The following is a 19,296-nucleotide window of genomic DNA, read 5'->3' as shown; positions in this document are numbered from 1 at the left end:
CCCAAATGGCAGGTGAATGCCCTTACCACTGGACCATCCTTCCTCAAATCCCAGAAAAGCTTCTACTTATTTAATGCCCATCATTAGCAAAAGAGGCAGTTGCTCATGATTTTAGCTCTGGCGGTCGCTGGTCCAACCCTGGGTGTGTTGGCCAACCTGGGGACCGTCACACAGTGCTTATTTTACCATCAAAAAACCCATCCACCCTGGAAAGAAAATCATTTTTGTGCCGGGGGTGTGTTTAGCTGAAGTTAAGTGTTTAGCAGGTTGGAATAAAGAATGGGCTTCCTGCCAGGCAAACCAAGCCCATGAATAGCTGAGATTGTTTTCTTTACACCTGCTCTTCCAACCCCAGCTCAAAGACATATAAAGGAGGATGGAGCAGCTGTTGTGTCAGAAGGGCTCCTACTCCTGTCCCAGCTCTGTTCTCATGCCGCAGCTTTGTTCATAGTGCTGCGGAGTCCTCTTGGAACAAGCCACCATGAGTCGGCAACTGAACGCTAGAGCAGGAGGTTGCAGCAGGGGCTTCGGCAGTGTCTCTGCGATTGTTTCCAGTGGGGGCAGATCCAGCTGCACCTCTCTGAGCCGAGGACGAAGTAGACACCGTGTCTTTGGCAGCAGAAGTCTCTACAATCTCAGCGGGATTAAAAGCATTTCCAATAGCTTGATTGGTGGAGGCTGGAGGCTCGGTGGTGGCTTTGGTGATGGATTTGGCGCTAGTGGTGGGGCTGGTGGCTTTGGTGGTGGTGGGTTGTTCGGTGGAGGATTTGGTGGTGGGAGGAGTAACCCTGGGTTCCCCTTTTGTCCTCCTGGTGGCATCCAAGAGGTGACCATCAACCAGAACCTGCTGGTGCCACTCAACCTGGAGATCGACCCGGAGATCCAGAAAGTGCGAGTGCAGGAGAAGGAGCAGATTAAGACCCTCAACAACAAGTTTGCCTCCTTCATCGACAAGGTGGGCCCAGTCGTTTATTAATTATTTTAATTACCGTCATCATTGGCACAGATTCAGCAAAGCATCCATAGTCGTGATAACACTTTAGCATGGGCCTAAATTTAAGCATGTGCCCAAGTCCCGCTGAAATAATCATCATCGTTATTCTGCTTTTAAGGACAGCTAGAGAGGTGTGTATGGGGATACATAGATCCATCAATCAGTTGAGCAATAGTGGAGTGTGTAAGGGGTAGATTGATAAATAAACAGAGGGTCAGACGCTACTGATCTTTTTTCTTTCTGTTGCATTGAAAATAGAAAATTACCAAATCCTGTTTAAGGCTAACCAAGATTTCCCTGATACTGGAATGGGAGATGAGCAGGTTGCTACGGTAACTGACCTGCCAGTGCTCTGGAGTATCGTCTCCAACGTCTGGCACCTCTTTTCTCTATTTGGATCTCAGGTCCGATTCCTGGAGCAACAGAATAAAGTTCTCGAGACCAAATGGAACCTGCTGTGGCAGCCCACGTCAAATGCTGCGAACAACCTGGAGCCCGTCTTTGAGGCCTACGTTGGCAGCCTAAGGAAGCAGCTTGATGGTCTGGTGAGAGAGAGGGGAAGACAGGACTCAGAACTGAAGAACATGCAGGATCTGGTGGAGGACTTGAAGCACAAGTATGTGGAGAAAGCACTGGGTCATGTTCATGTTCTCCAAGGACTGAGGGCCAGGTTTTTAGTGGTATTTAGCCTCCTGAAGATGCAGAAAGGCAACGAGTGGGATTTTCAAAAGCACCTAGGTGCCCAGCTCTCGACATGCTTTTGAAAATTCCACTAGGTGTTTGTGACAGAGCTGCCACTGAGCGCCCCCTCATGGCCAGAGGTCCCCCTGCAGTGCAGTCTCTCTATTGTCCCTTTTCGGGCCCCCCGATGAGCTCCACACAGTCTCTCTTGTGAATAGTACCAACCTCTACATGGGGCTGGTTTAATGACCGCAGACGGTTCCACATAGTCCATAGTGTCTCAAAAATAAAATCCATCATTGCAACTCTAGGGGTTAACTCCAATCTCTGGCTTTTCTGCCCACCACTGTAGAGTTCTTCTCTGGCCAGTATCTGGTCTTTGCAGGGTTGCCATTCGTAGCTGCTTCTAGCTGGAGCTCAGCCTTCTCCTACCTGCCTCTCCTCTGTTCTGAGGGAGAAGGCTGTCTATATACTGGCCTCCTCCAGAGAAATCCTCTTGATTGGCTGAAAGAGAGGAGAGCTCTGGCTCATCCTAGACAGCAGGCCTCCTGGTCCTGGGTCCTTAAAGGGACAGTGTCCTGTTCCCCTCCTCCCACATCCAACTGCTAATTTCATGGGACCAGTGTTTCCCAAACTTGGAACACCACTTGTTCAGGGAAAGCCCCTGGCAGGCCAGGCCAATTTGTTTACCTGCCGCGTCCACAGGTTCAGCAGCCCTCAGCCCCCATTGGCCGGGCACAGCGAACCGCAACCAGTAGGAGCCATGATCGGCCGAACCTGCAGACGCGGCATGTAAACAAACCAGCCTGGCCCGCCAGGAGCTTTCCCTGAACAAGAAGTGTCCCAAGTTTGGGAAACACTGCCTGGGACCATTACGACTTTTCCATGGCAAGGCCATATCCAGTGTTTTTATTCATTCTCGCTTTCTGGAATGGGGTCTTCTGGCCCCTTATACATTTAAGGGCCAGTATACCCTGATCGTGTCTGTCTACATCTTTAGTGCTTAAACACCTTTAAAACTCTGGTCCTTTTATTCTGCATAACAATTAGGCTGGGAAGGATTAGATTTTTGTCTGCCAATGTTGGTACACGTTGATTTCGCTGTATACACACAAGCCAATGAAAAAAATTTCAACCATTGTTAATCAGAATGTATTGACAGGCAAAATAAGAAAACTGCTGCTTGAAAACTTTATTAGAATCCCCTTTTCATGCATATAAAATGTGTTGCAATACTTCCGTTAAGCAATTATGTCTGAACCTCCACCCCACGATTTCCTGCAATTGTGACCATTTAAATCAATACAAATAATTTTCAAACATGCTTACAACCCATAATTTAGTGCAACTGTGGACATTTATATTGATAACAAAATCTAAAAAAAAAAGGTTAAAAATAAACATTGACGTTATCCGTCAAAATGATAAAACCATAAGCATTGAATTCTGCCAGGTCTAATAATAATTCTGGGCCAGTGCTTTGCAGGAAGTCCCTGGATGCGGTGCAGCATTTAACAATGCTGCAAATGCTGGACAAGAGATTTTTAACCTGAGCGAGTGCAAAAGGGTGCCGGGTGGGATTTTCAGAAGCCCTGAGCATTGGTCTAGCTCTACTCCCATTGACATTGCTGGGAAAATAGGAGCAGTGTTACGCCAGCAACTAATGATTTCGAAAGTCCCACCCAGCACCTCTACCAATGCAGGGAGAGCGCAGGAATTGCAAGCAGTGCTGATTGGAAAAACATCATTGAAACAGGAAAATTGACCAAACTAATTTTGCGTGTGTTGTGTATGTGAAATTGTATCAAAATGTTGACAAAAATTCCCGTACAGGGGAAAATATTGACACAAAAAGATTTGTATCTGAAAGTTTTCATTCTGAATTTTATTTTACATTGTAGCTTACCTGGTTATGATATTTTTGTGATGTTTATGTTATTTGGGACATGACAGTAGTAGTGCTGCATATTGTCTTCTGTCCTGACAGATACGAAGAGGAAATCAACAGACGCATGGCAGCGGAGAATGAGTTTGTGCTGCTGAAGAAGGTGAGCATCACCTTATCAGAGATTAAGGGATGATTGTCTCTGCTCCACTCTGATGGGTGCTAATTGGAGCATATGCCTTGGTCCAGTAGTTAGGGCTCTGGGCTAGGATTCAGAATACCTGGGTTCTCCTCTTGGCTGTGACCTTGGGCAAGTCATTTTCTGCTTCTGTTTCCTCTCCTGTGTCTGTCATGTCTATTTAGTTTGCAAGCTACCAGGGGCAGGGACACTGTCTCACTAGGTGTTTGTACAGCACCTAGCATGATTGGGTCCTGATTCAGCAGGATAATTTGTGATGTATTGAAAACTGTGTTAAAATGACGGGCTATCCCTTTAAGTGTGATGGATTTCCTGATCCTGCTTGCAGGCTAGGGGGCTTTGTAGGAAAGCGTGCAATCTGGGCGCTTGAGCAATCATTCTGCAAAGAATCAGCCTTCAGCAAGGTGACCTGGGCCTCTCCTTGTTAGGGAGCAGCCAGATTTGTCTCTCTTTGTCTTTGGTTCTTGTGTGTTAGGATTCTGGATTCTAAGAAATAAAGTAGTGCAACCTTCCAGAAAAGGTGTTTTATGTCCTTTATCTAACTTCTCTATGTGTATGCCATGAACATAACAATAATGTTGGCAGGGGGCATGCATGGGGAAAAAGAGATAGTACAAAAATAAAAACAAATAAAACAAAGGAAACCTTGGACCTTTCGTAAGAAGGGAAGTGGTTTTAAAGATATGCTATTAGGAAAAGGCTTGGCCATTGGCATAAGTTGAAGGCAAAGCAGTCTAGTGGTTAAAGCAAGAGACCGGGGGCCAGGGCATCTGAATGCCACTGGCATGCTGAGTAACTTTGGGCAAGTTGCTTTCCCGCTGTGTGACTCAGTTTCCCCATTTGTAAGAGGCAGACAATACTGACCTACTTATCTGGGACAGAAGGTCATGAAATTTATTTAATAAATGTTTATACATTTTGGGTGAGAGGCTTTAGAAATGTATAAAATACACAATAGAATCCTGGTTTGATTTTATTTAAACTGTTTGTATTTCTAAGAGTGGGATTCACAGGCAAGTCTATAGCTAGGAATGCAGGTATATGTGCAAATAGATAGACAGGCGATGATTATATACAGATAGTTACACAGTTTGAAAGGACTGAGTTGTTAAATTTCAGCTAGCATACAACTGGAAGGCACGTTTGGAATACAACATTATGTATTTCAGCATTAGGGCCAGATGCATCTACACTAGAGCTGGTTAGAAACTAGGTATTTTTCCCCACGGAAAATTGCTACTTTTTGGCAAAATATTGAAAACTGGAATCTTTTGGCTAAAAAAACAAAATAATTTGATTCAAAATGGTGCTATGGTGTCACATTGGAAATGTCGTTCAGGTGCCTTATGCTCACTTTCTCCGCTTCTGTGGGTAGGGTTGCCAACTTTCTAACTGCAGAAAACCGAACACTCTTGCCCTGCCCCCTCCCCCTTCCATTCCCTGAGGCCTTGCCCCCCACTCACTCCATTCCCCCCTCCCTTCGTTGCTCGCTCTCCCTCACCCTCACTCACATGCTCATTTTCACCAGGCTGGGGCAGGGGGTTGGGGTGCGGGAGGGGGTGAGGGCTCCAGCTGGGAGTGCGGGTTCTGGGGTGGGGCAGGGGATGAGGGGTTTGGGGTATAGGAGGGGGCTCAGGTTTGGGGCAGGGGGTTGGGGCACAGGAGGGGGTGAGGGCTGCAGGCTCCGGGCGGCGCTAACCTCAGGTAACTCCTGGAAAACGACCAGCATGTCCCTTCGGCTCCTAGATGGAGGGACCACCGGGTTCTGCTCACCACCCCACAGCTCCCATTGGCCTCAGTTCCTGGCCAATGGGAGCTTGGAGCCGGTGCTTGGAATGGAGGCAGCATGCGGAGCCCCTGTGGCCATCCCTAAGCCTAGGAGCTGGAGGGACATGCCGGCCACTTCCCAGGAGACGCACGGAGCCGGGTATGGAACCTGCTGGCCCTGCTGTGCCAGCAGTGCCGCCAACCGGACTTTTAATGGCCCAGTCAGTGGTGCTGACCGGTGCCACCAGGGTCCCTTTTGACCAGGTGTTCCGGTCGAAAACAGGATACCTGGAAACCCTATCTGTGGGCCAGACTCTCTTGCTGGACTACATCTTCCATGAGGCATTACTTTGTAGCCTCTTGGTGAGGAGAGAGTGGTGCATCCTGGATGATGTAGGCCAACCAGAGAGCCCAGCCCATAGAAGGAAATGGAAGGGTAAGGCACTTGAGCTATGAGTCCCATAAGGCACAGTGTGAATTGAAGTATTTTGTGTTTAGTCAAAAATATTTCCATTTTCAGCCATTGGGTACTGTGACAAAATTATCAATATTTCCTGTGGAAAGCAGACACTTTTCATGAAAAGTTTAGTTTAGCCAAAAACACGATGTTCAATCAAAACGCAAAAAAGTTGGGCAAAAAAGTTTTCGCCAGTCCTAATCTCTGTCCTCTGGCTGCTTTGCACATTGCTCTGATAATGCAAAGTGGCTATAAATCTGGATTAATTGGCTAAGTGGAGCTGATAGCTGCTTTGCACTGGGCTATTCCAGTGCATCCGGCCCTGAAAGCACAGAGTTACTCAGTATCGGTTGACACACAAGCAACAGGTGTTTTGGATGCAGCAAAGTCAACCTATCTAGAATATGGAATAAATTTACCAGTCTGACCGACACTGGGGAAGATTCTCTCCACATGGCACTTTATAGTACCAGGGGGTATGATTGCTCTTTATAAATGCACCGGAGACCTAAACACCAGGGAGGGAGAAGAGCTATTTAAGCTAATGGACAATGTTGGCACAAGAAAAAATGGGTGTAAAGCCAGGAATAAATTGAGGCTGGAAGTTAGAAGATGTTTCTAACCATGAGAGGAGGGAGTTCTGGAACAGCCTCCCAGAAGGAGTAATGGAGGAAACAGTCTAACTAATTTTTAGATGGAGCTTCATATATTATAGTGACTAGGGTGACCTGCAATCATTGGAGATTGGCCTCAATGACCCGGGAGGTCCCTTCCAGTCCTGTGTCCTTGTATCAAAGCTGGGCCCCCGGGGGACACAGCTGACTGTCACCTTGCTGTTCCTACCTGCTGTCTCCCTATGAACCAACTGAGCAGGAGAGATGATGAAACCGGAAGTTACCCCAGGGAGGGCTTCCCTGGGCCTGACCGGAGGAACACTGTGCGCTCTGATTGGTCAGGGCTTCCTATTTAAACCCAAAGAGAGGTGCACAGCTGGGCTCTGCCTGTCTGCTACACTGGATCCTGCCTTCTTGCCTGACTCCTTAACCATGCTTTCCTGACCTGTTCCTGGTTACTGCCCTCCTGGTCTCTGACTCCAGTGCTGACTCTTGGCTTGACTCTGTCTTCTGCTCCAACCACTAGACCTGGCTGCCTATGCCCTGGCCTCGAAGTATCTTGCCTACTATGCAAGGCGCGCGTGAAACTCTGTTGTTCTGACTTGTTGGTGTTTTGCATCCACTTTCCATTTACTTTGTACTAGTGGAAATTACCACACCAGGAGCAAGGCAAAGGGAAATCAGCCCTTCCTGTTCTTGAAACTGTCACCTGTTCCCCTGAGCTTGAAACTATGATCTCCATTGCCATCTTTCAGGACTTGGATGCTGCCTACATGAAAAAGGTGGAGATGGAGGCCAAGGTGGCTGCCATGACAGATGAAATCAACTTTCTGAGAGTCCTGTATGAGGCGGTGAGAATGTTCTCTGTTCTCCTAATCCACACAGAGATGCCCCACATCATATTTAGCACTTTTCTAGGGCACCTTAAATGTTTACATGTCTTATACCTGTCACCAGAAACATTGCAGGGGTGGAATTTCTAAGCAAGCCCCTGAGTGCTTCCAGAAAACTTACAAACATGGCAGGATGGCCCAACGCTAAGGAACAGAAAGGTCTAAATAGCAGGAGAAGTTGGAGGACAGTAGAATAGTTGCCCAAAGATCCAACACTCAATGCCACGTTCTCCACTGACCTGCATCTTGTATATACACCAGTGCAAAAATGAGAGCAAATGATACTGAATCTAAAATGTAGAAATCTACATCTATTTTACCCTCACTATGCTGGTGTGAAAGAGGCAAGGGGTGCTGGAACAATTTTTATAGTGGGGATGCTGAGAGCCATGGAACCAAACTGTAAACCTTGTATATAATGGAAACCATTAGGCAGCACCCCTAGTTCCAGCACCTATGATGCAAGGTGCCAGGACAAAACTGAGAATCTGATCCTGATGTTCTTAGCAAGAACACGACCCTGTTCCCACTGATGTCAATGACAAAACTCCAGTTGACTTCAGGGTTAGACTCTCGGTACGCACCCAGGCAAAACTCATACAAAGTACAAAGAGAATTCCACTGGTGGAAGAACTTCAGGGTGGGGCTCCCTCAGGAAGAACATCACTGCAGAGGTTCTATAGTCATTTAAATAAGACATAAGAGGTTTGGAAGAGCTAAAAATCTATGCTTCAAAGCAATCTCTATTAAGAATCAGGCTGAGACCATCATGGAGAGCGGACTATCCCTCGCCTGCCTATTGTCAGGCTCCAAGCACCAGCGTTCCAAGCAGATACTTGGGGCGGCAATCTGCAAGGGGTGGCAGTCCGTGTGCCGTTAGGGTGTTTCCGCGGTGGCAGAAATTCAGTGGTAGCTTCTATCTTCAGCCGCCCATGGCAGCAATTCGGTGGCAGCTCCCATCTCTTCAGCTGCTCGAGGTGGCGGCAATTCGGCGTGCTGCTTGGGGTGGCAAAAACGGTAGAGCCGGCCCTGCCTATTGTAGTGTTCTTGCACTTTCCTCCAGGGCAGCTGGTGTTGACCACTGTCTGAGACAGGATGCTGGATTAGATGGACCTTGCATCTGGTCCAGTCTGGCAATTCCTATGTTCCCAATGTAACCCAGTGGTGAGTGTGTGTTACAAGTCCCCCTAATTCCCAGAGAATATGAGCTGTTGCAGCCCCTTCCCTACTCTGCAGCTTTAGCTCAAGCTGTAGCTGTTCATACTTAAAGCTCCAGAGGTCATCTATTCATTCCCTGATGTTGGCCAAGAGGGTGCTTGTAATGGTAAGACATACCTGAGAATAATACCCTGCAGGCTAGATGATATATGCAAGGAAATAATGACAGATACAAGTGACCAGCCTGATAGATGTGGGCTTTTGGAGACCAACTACCTATAAAAAAAATACACCCATGAAAATTCTGCATAGAGTTAGTCTGATGGGTAAACTCTGGGACAAAACTACAAGTTCTTATTCAGGCAAAACAACCATTAACGTCAGTGGGTGTTTGAATAAGACATGAGTAAAGGAGGGTAAGAGTGGTGAGGTCATTCCTTGTGGTTCAGTACAACATCTAACCATATGAGTTTTTATTTTCTGTAGCTAGATAAATAAGTTGGGGGTTGGACTAGATGACCTCCTGAGGTCCCTTCCATCCCTGATATTCTATGAAGTATTTACGTATGGGATTGCGAGCTAGCAAGAAAGACAGCAATAAGAGTTGGGGGAAGAAATACATAGAGAATGATAATAGATGAGAGTAACAGGTTTATAGAGAGAATCATAGAATTGTAGGACTGGAAGGGACCTCGAGAGGTCATCTAGTCCAGTCCCCTGCACTCATGGCAAGACTAAGTATTATGAAGACCATCCCCGACTATCCTGCTCTTAAAAATCTCCAATGATGGAGATTCCACAACCTTCCTGGGCAATTGCTTAACCACCCTGACAATTAGGAAGTTTTTCCTAATGTCCAACCTAAACTGCCCTTACTGCAATTTAATCAGCATCTGGCATCTAGAGAGAAAGGGCCACTCACTGATGGGGACTTTGTATGATTTTCAGGAATTGGCACAAATGCAAAGACAGATCAGTGACACCAGCGTTATCTTGTCTATGGACAACAACCGAGCCCTGGACCTGGATGGGATCATTGCTGAGGTTAAGGCTCACTATGAAGACATGGCTAACAGGAGCCGAGCTGAAGCCAACTCCATATACCAAGGCAAGGTGAGTCCTCGCGTGGCTCCAAGGTATGGAGCCATACAATGCTCGTGGCTTTGCCACATGGAAAAGAGTCAACCAGATCTTCTGTGCACCTATTCTGTGGATAAAATAGAGTTTTCTAATTCAGCGCCACTTATGTGAACAAAATATAATTAATACTTTTATAGTAGTGATATCTTGTCACATTGATTCTTCTGACTTCTTAGTCACATCTGAAAATCTACCTATGGCCCCACCAGCATAGTATCTGAATGCCTCATGTATTTATCCTCACCATACCCCTGCACAACAGGTATTATTCCCATTGTACAGATGGGAAAACTGAGGCACAGAATGACTTGCCCAAGGTCTCTCAAAGTTTGTGGTAAACCATGGAATTGAGCTATGGATTCACCAAGGGAAGGTCATGCCTGACTAATCTAATCGCCTTTTATGATGAGATTACTGGTTCTGTGGATGAAGGGAAAGCAGTGGATGTATTGTTTCTTGACTTTAGCAAAGCTTTTGACACGGTCTCCCACAGCATTCTTGTCAGCAAGTTAAGGAAGTATGGGCTGGATGAATGCACTATAAGGTGGGTAGAAAGCTGGCTAGATTGTCGGGCTCAACGGGTAGTGATCAATGGCTCCATGTCTAGTTGGCAGCCGGTGTCAAGTGGAGTGCCCCAGGGGTCGGTCCTGGGGCCCGTTTTGTTCAATATCTTCATAAATGATCTGGAGGATGGTGTGGATTGCACTCTCAGCAAATTTGCGGATGATACTAAACTGGGAGGAGTGGTAGATACGCTGGAGGGGAGGGATAGGATACAGAAGGACCTAGACAAATTGGAGGATTGGGCCAAAAGAAATCTAATGAGGTTCAATAAGGATAAGTGCAGGGTCCTGCACTTAGGATGGAAGAATCCAATGCACCGCTACAGACTAGGGACCGAATGGCTCGGCAGCAGTTCTGCGGAAAAGGACCTAGGGGTGACAGTGGACGAGAAGCTGGATATGAGTCAGCAGTGTGCCCTTGTTGCCAAGAAGGCCAATGGCATTTTGGGATGTATAAGTAGGGGCATAGCGAGCAGATCGAGGGACGTGATCGTTCCCCTCTATTCGACACTGGTGAGGCCTCATCTGGAGTACTGTGTCCAGTTTTGGGCCCCACACTACAGGAAGGATGTGGATAAATTGGAAAGAGTACAACGAAGGGCAACGAAAATGATTAGGGGTCTAGAGCACATGACTTATGAGGAGAGGCTGAGGGAGCTGGGATTGTTTAGTCTGCAGAAGAGAAGAATGAGGGGGGATTTGATAGCTGCTTTCAACTACCTGAAAGGGGGTTTCAAAGAGGATGGCTCTAGACTGTTCTCAATGGTAGCAGATGACAGAACGAGGAGTAATGGTCTCAAGTTGCAATGGGGGAGGTTTAGATTGGATATTAGGAAAAACTTTTTCACTAAGAGGGTGGTGAAACACTGGAATGCGTTACCTAGGGAGGTGGTAGAATCTCCTTCCTTAGAGGTTTTTAAGGTCAGGCTTGACAAAGCCCTGGCTGGGATGATTTAACTGGGACTTGGTCCTGCTTTGAGCAGGGGGTTGGACTAGATGACCTTCTGGGGTCCCTTCCAACCCTGATATTCTATGATTCTATGATTCTATGATATGGTTTCTCAAGTCCCAGGATAGCACCCTAACCACCTAGCTAAGGAATACAGAACATAATGCACGAATCAGAGAGGTACCTGTCACTTTAATTAAGGATGCTGGGAAATATATCCATCTTCCATTGATTGGATAATCCCCCAAAATCATAGTAAAGCAGGCGTGGAGCAGATGTAGCTCCTATTTGCTTCTCAGAATTAGCCCTGATCAGGTTAGATCTGCCTTCAGAAATTTTTTTTTTCTGGCCATCAGTTTCAGGAGCTTCAAGTCACTGCTGGGAAACAGGACAATGATCTGAAAAACTCCAAGCTGGAGATCTCGGAGCTGACCCGGCTGATCCACAGACTGCAGGCTGAACTTGAAAATGTGAAAAAACAGGTAGAGCACATCTGATAAATTGAAAATGGGTAGATGTGCTATGGATCCTGGACACTAGTGCAACCGTGGCAGACTGCCAGACATGCTTTTCTCATCCTGAATACTGCCACGGTGCCTGTAATGATGCTCAAAACAAGGAGGTTGTTTCTGCTTAATGTAAAACAAACGTGTTCACCCTGAACTAAAGCTGGGGAAAAAATTTCATCCAACATTTTTGTGTGTGTGTGAAAAATGCAAAAACAGCAACAACCACAACGTTTTGGTTTTGCTGAATTGTTTTGGTGGGAAAAAAATTCCCCCTAAATCAAAACATTTTGTTTTGACATTTTCAAAATGTTTACATGGGGGGTGGGTGGGCTCAAAATGACTTTTCATTTCAAAATATCAATTATTTTTTTTTAAATTAAAAAGACAGTCAACATCGACACAAAACGTTTCAATATGGAGAACCAAAATGTGATCTGAAGTGAAGTTATGTCTTTGATTTTTCTGATTTGCTGAAAAATTTGATACATTTTGTTTTCGGTTCAACATAAAACCGTTTCTTCTCTATTTTTTTGGAACCAAAAAATCCTTCATCCACACAGCTCTGCTATGAACCCTGGCCGCTAGTAAAAAGTGACAGATGTGCTCTTCTTGTCCTGAATACTGCCATGGTGCCCATAGTGATGCTAAAGATGACATGAGAGGCCCTACAATGTGAAAGAAAGGAGTTAGTCCCAGGGAAAATCAAGTCTCATCCACGTATTTCATTATTTCCCTGAAGAATAGTAAAAAAGTGCCTATGGAATTTAACATCTCTATATGATATTGTGAGGCATTATACACAATTGCCTTGATCTAATTCAATTGCCGTAAAGACCAAGAAGGAATGAAATAAATGGATTTCTTTCTATCTTCCTTTCTTTTCTTTTTCATCCACCTAGTTCATTTCTCTTTCCATCTAATGCCTCTTTCCTTCCATCTGTCTATCCACCTAATCATCTTTCCATCCACCTAGTTCATTTCTCTTTCCATATAATACCTCTTTCCTTCCATCCATCTATCTATCACATTTATAGTGTGTCATTCACCATAGTATCTAGGTACTAGTTCTGGTCTACATGGAGTAGAGATGATCCAAAGGCCTGATGATAAAGAGTTAATTTAAAGGTCTTAAGACCTGGTTCAAAAGTTTGCTGAAGTTAATGGGAAAATGCTCATTGATGGCCATGGGGCTCCAGATGAGGCGTTGTGAATGGAAGACCACATGGTTAGCTTGCTTTCTTTTCTTTGCAGTGTGCCAAATTGCAGTCGGCTTTTGCCGAGACAGAGGCACGTGGAGAGCTTACCCTCAAGGATGCTAGGGAAAAACTGGTTGAATTGGAAATGGCCCTGCAGAAAGCTAAGGAGGAGACGGCTCGTTTGCTGCGTGATTATCAGGAGCTCTTGAATATCAAGCAGGCCCTGGATATTGAGATTGCCACGTACAAGACACTGCTGGAGGGAGAAGAATGCAGGTGGGTGCAATATATATATGGGTCCTGACTTTTGCAACACAGCCTCTGTTACTGTTGGTGTACACTTTTTTTGCCCACAATTAATCGTGCTCGCAGGTTTCTGCTGGCTTATTCCACAAAACTGAAACATTTCACAGGGTTCTATCAGTTTCATCGACATTTTCACAGGAAATAATCGCAACATTTTGTTTCAACTTTAATGTATTTGAAATAATAAAGTCGAAACACGTTTCAATAGGTTCAACACTGTCTGCAGAATGTTTCATTTAACCAAAAATCCAAAGGTTTTGACTTTTCATCCCTTTTGGGATGAATCCAAATTTTGGAATCTCCCATGGGATGGAAATTCTGAATTTTGACCAGCTCTATCCTACAGGTGATTAGATGGAGATCCAGTGGCTGGGAAAACTCTGATCTGAATAACCCTCTTCCAACCACTGCTCTCCCACCGTGTGACCACAAATAATCGTGCTCGTAGGTTTCTGCTGGCTTATTCCACAAAACTGAAACATTTCACAGGGTTCTATCAGTTTCATCGACATTTTCACAGGAAATAATCGCAACATTTTGTTTCAACTTTAATGTATTTGAAATTATAAAGTCGAAATACGTTTCAGTAGGTTCAACACTGTCTGCAGAATGTTTCATTTAACCAAAAATCCAAAGGTTTTGACTTTTCATCCCTTTTGGGATGAATCCAAATTTTGGAATCTCCCACGGGATGGAAATTCTGAATTTTGACCAGCTCTATCCTACAGGTGATTAGAGGGAGATCCAGTGGCTGGGAAAACTCTGAGCTTGGAGGACTGAATAACCCTCTTCCAACCACTGCTCTCCCACCGTGTGACCACACCCTGGTAGTCTCCAGTGAGCTGTGCTTGCTGGTATATAAGAGGTGTCCAAACCTTGTGGGAAGCACCCAAAACTTGCTCCACACCAGCTTTAAGGACCGTATGACCTCATTGAAATGTAGAGCTAGGAGCTGCACTGCACCCTTTTGAAAGTACATGCCTTGTCTACTATTGGGAAGGAAATTCTACAGCCACTTGGCTCCCCTTGACTTCAGGTTTCAGGATGTGTCCTAACTTCTAGCAGACAGGCTAAATCAATTACCTAAATGGTGTTTCTTTTCACAACAGGATGTCTGGAGAGTGTGCCAGTGCTGTGAACATCTGTAAGTAACCCGAGTGTCTGTTTACTAAAGATAGGAACAGGCAAACTGGAAGCCTCTATTCTCCTCCCCACGACCACCACTCAGCACAAGACAGAGTGGGAACCAACTTCCTGGTGGTTATCACTAGCTCTGGCTCTAATGATGCTTAGAGCAGCCCAGTAGCTGCTCTAAGTTGCACCATTGGTGTATGGTTCTTAATAAACCTAGTGCCAGTGGAGGGTTGGCAGCATCGAACTATACTCTACCATGCCCCCTTTTACAGCCAATACGCCGCCTTCCCTCCCTTGACATGCTTCTCATGCCATGCAGGGGATGAGCAGCGGTATCAATGCAAACACAAGACTTCTCACTTGTGCATTTGCACCCTGATTATAGACCCTTTGCAATACCTGAGTGATGCATAGAGGCCCTAACTAGAGCTGTTTGGAAAATGTTTTTTTTCCTCCCCATGGAATTTTTTTTTTTTTTTGCAAAAATTTGAACCCCACTATACCTTGATTTGGAAATACTGTTGGGACACCTCATGGGAGTTGGAGGACAGGTGTTTCATGAGCCAGGCTCCCTGGTCATCCCAGGAAGCCACGAAAAAGGGGGTAGAGTGTGGATCATGACCCACTAAGCTAATCCGTGACATGCTGCAGCTGGAATAACTCGAACATCTCGGTCTTTTGCAGCGGTAGTCAGCAGCAGCTCCGGAGGTGGGAGTAGGATAAGCTGGGGAGGAGGTGGCTCCAGCTCTGGAAGCGGAAAAGGCATTGGAGGATACAGCTATGGAGGCAGGGGAGGTAGTTCCTGTGTGAAAATCATATCGACAACCTCTTCAAGCAAAAGAACCACCATATGCTAAAGCCTAGGAATTGTAGTCACTATCACCTGAGCAACAGATTTCTTTTATTGTGACGTAGTGGGCAGAGCACTGGTCTGGGACTAAGAAGACCGTGGTTCTATTCCCAGCTCTCCCACTTCTTCCCTGAGTGACCTTGGACAGGGCTCTGTGCCTCACTTTCCCCATCTGTAACATAGGGATAATGATACTGACCTCTTCTGTAAAGCGCTTTGAGATCCAATGATGAAAAACCCTGTATATGAGGTAGGTGGGTGAGATTCTGTGGCCTGCATTGTGCAGGAGGTCGGACTAGATGATCAGAATGGTCCCTTCTGACCTTAGTATCTATGAATTTAAGGTATTATTATTGTTGAGACCAAATATCCACATGCTCACACCCAACACTATCACTGAAAAAGTGACCAGCAACATCACAGTAACGCAACTGATGTGACCAGAGATTTTGTTTCTTGTGAATTTCCCTCCCAGCAAAATTTCACCAAAAAGATCTTGAGCCTGAAGATAATTAATTTCCCACCCACCATCTCTACTGTGCTTTGTATCCAACTTCCTGTATACTACACTAGAAAAATCCCATACATTTCTGCAGTCTGGATGCTATCATGGATTGTAGCTTGCTCTCTGCATTGTGTGTTCCTACTGTTCTTGTTGTAGCTATGAAAGAAACATTTTCTATGCTGTTCTTCTAAGCCAGAGCCTTCAAATGGGGCTAAAGGACTCAGGCATCTGACTCCCATTGACTTTCTATGGCAGTGTGTACAGCTTTAGGATCCTTTGAAAGTCACAGAGTTAGTCCCTTAACCTCCTCTGAGTTTCCTTGCATTGGATACATTAATCCCAATGGGCCAAAATTCTGGTGCGGGTCCATTGAAAATGAAGGAATAACTAGGGCGGGGCAAATAATTGATTTTTCGGTTTGGGTGTCAACTCAAAAATTTGGAAAAAAAACCATTTCGTATTGAATAAAGTTTCATTCAATCTGAAACAAAAACATATTCAGTTTTGAGTTGCATTTTGTTTCATTTTCATGGGGTTTTCAACATAGCTAAATGTTTTTTTTCCAAATTACATTATGTTAATCACTGAGCGAAACGTCATTCCGAAACGGAAAGTCGAAACATTTCATTTCAGCAATTCCAACTGTTTTTCTTTTTCAGCTGAAGCTATTTGCTGGAAATTCACAAATAGTTTTGATCAACCCAATTTTTCAGCAAAAAAAGGATTCACCTAAAAATTTTCACCCAGCTTTAAGTGTAACAAAAAGGAGAATTTGGCTCACTCTCTGGCTCAGCCGGGTAACCCCTTGTACTCCTTGCTCTGAGAGAGGTATGAAACATTACAACTAATAAACAAGATGCATTCCTTTCTTAGGGACACATCTCGGGAGTTCCAACTCATCTCTTACCTTGACGCCACTCAAAAGTTGTACCACTTTAACTTCACTGGTACAGTTAGTGCTATAGTGTGGATGCAGTTATACTATTAAAAAAATGGTTTATGCCAATATAGCTTATTCCTGTACAGGCAGAGCAATAAGTTATATTGGTAGAAAAACAATGAGGAGTCCGGTGGCACCTTAAAGACTAACAAATATGTTAGTCTTTAATGTGCCACCGTACTCCTCATTGTTTTTGTGGATACAGACTAACATGGCTACCCCCTGATACTATATGGTAGAAGCACTCTTACATGACTGTCCACATTATGGGTTGTACCAGCATAACTATTTTGGCAAAAACACCCCCCCCCCAGCTGAAATAGTTCTATTAGTACACAATCTGTGTGTGTACCAGACCTTAAAACTCTCAGGGAAGTCAATAGGAGTCTTGCTTGAATAAGGACTCGGGCCTTGTCTACACTATAGCCTTCTGCCAGCATAGCTGTGTTGGTCTCCAAGGCGCGATCCCTGATCAGTACCACTATGCCACCAGGATCCCCTATTGTAGACACATTTAAACTGGCAAAACCAGTGTGGTTTGTTTTGCTTAGGGAGGGTGGAATACATTATACAAATAAAAGCACAGCTTTGCAAGTGTAGTGTACGGATGCTCTTATTCTGCTAGTGCACTCCAGCTATAGACGTGGCCTTTGCAAAAGTTTTGGGCTCTTAATTTCTAGCAAGAGAACTTTGGTATGCTGCAGAGCGTTGCCTGTGTCCCTGTTCCCCCCTCCCCATTCCCATTTCCCACCTCCTCCTCCTTAACAGGCCCAAATATACCTGCAATGCATGCCCTTGGTCGCGCACCTTACAATTTATGGTCATGTTCTGTTTTGGAGGGTCATGGGTCTGGGACGTTCTCCCCCACCCCCTTTTTTTTTTGTATTTTTATGGGAGGGGTGAGGAGTGAGATTATGTTCTGGACAAAGCCAGGCCTTTCTTTGGCTTTTAGTGTATCTTATGCCTTCCCCCCAGCCCCCTTCCCCTTCTAACTGGCTCCTGATCTTGGCTTGAGAGAAGAGCCAGGCGGCCTTCCAGTGTATGCTCATATATTACTCTCCCACCATACCCTGTAACACTTTCACTGCTCTATCCCTTATCTCTTCCTGTTGTACTAAAAGCCCCATCTGGTTGTGGGAAATGCAACACACAGTGTCTTTGTTCATTGTTCTTCACACATATTAGTATGAGATATAAGAGTATCAAAAAGTCAAACCCAAAATTCTGTCTCAGGCTGACAAACAAGCCTATATATTAACAAGATGTCCCCCACCCTGCCGCTTGGACTAATGACTTTAATTAAAGCTCCTGTTTGTTTATTACCTCTGGTCAGGAGAGAACATCAGCCAGCAAGACCTAAAACACTGCTCTCCAGGCTTGTCGCTAGCCGATGGCCATTTTCAGCGATGCGGCGTTGCTCGATTTTCCTTTTGCTGTGTGTCTGCCCATGCTCCCACAAGGAGCTGCTGGGTGCTGAGATTAATTTCCTGACATTTCTTTATCAAGGGGTAAGGGGCCTGCTGCATTTTGCCTGCTAGCGAGAAGAAGGGCCTGAGACAGTTTTAGCCTCGGGAGGCTGGCCGCAGACAGGGTCGCAGACCCAGGGTTTGGATTGTACTAACAGCCTGTAGCAGGGCGGTTACCCCGCTCCTGGGATAGGAGGAGTGAGAGCAGTTGAGGGAGGCTGGCTAGGTAGCCCGTGTGGCCAGCTCAATCAGGGCACCGCTGGTCCTGATAAGAGGGCTGTGAGTAAGGAGCTGAGAGAGTTTCATTCCAGCCCATTCCAGTGAGAAGGACCTAGCTGCCTGAGAGAGACAGGGCAACTTTGGCAGAGAAGGTCTAAGGAGGTGCTGGGGCTGCAGGGAGACAGCTGGGCTAGAAGGCAGCAGGTCCAACCCCCTTGCAAACAATGAGTGGCCATTATAGACTTCAGTTTGCCCCAGAGAAGGGGGGCTAGACAATGACTGGCAGTAGCCACTGAGGCAATATGGGCATAGGGGGTGGGGGTTCCCCTGGGAGGGGAGACCCAGAATGCGGGGGCACTGCTGTGGGGCAGCGCCCCAAGGTAAGGGGCACCGGGGTCTGGGAGGGACATGGGGCCAGAGGTGGTGGAGACGAGGAAGCAGGTACCAATCGAGAGAAACTGGCCAGCAGGAGGCGCTCTGTGGCTGGAAAGAGCTAATTCCTGGACTGACCAGCAGGTGGCGCCGTGCCGGTGAGTCGGCGGTCTGCTAAACAGCCATGTCAATTTTAATAGCTTTTAAAAGCCAAAATGACAGGTTTCAGAGTAGCAGCCGTGTTAGTCTGTATTCGCAAAAAGAAAAGGAGTACTTCAGTGAGCTGTAGCTCACGAAAGCTTATGCTCTAATAAATTTGTTAGTCTCTAAGGTGCCACAAGTACTCCTTTTCTTAAAAGCCAAAAGGGACTGTTAATAACTTCTAATCTGATCTTGTGTATAACACAAGGCGGAGAATTTCATGCCGCCTTCCTGGCACCCATACTAGAAACACTGCTATACAGAGTTGCAACAACCATACCCCCATCATAAGCTGGAC

At 45.8% G+C, this 19,296-nt stretch overlaps 1 pseudogene; it reads left to right on the top strand.

Moving 5' to 3' along the window:
- Positions 1–481: 481 nt before the first annotated feature.
- LOC119845810 overlaps positions 482–19,296 on the top strand; it is a 100,823-nt pseudogene continuing 82,008 nt past the window's right edge.

This window comes from Dermochelys coriacea, chromosome 20 (genome assembly GCF_009764565.3).
Source record: "Dermochelys coriacea isolate rDerCor1 chromosome 20, rDerCor1.pri.v4, whole genome shotgun sequence".
In the NCBI taxonomy this organism is placed as follows: Eukaryota; Metazoa; Chordata; order Testudines; family Dermochelyidae; genus Dermochelys; species Dermochelys coriacea.
The sequence above is the reverse complement of the archived record's forward strand: the minus strand, read 5'-3'. Positions and strand labels throughout refer to the sequence as shown.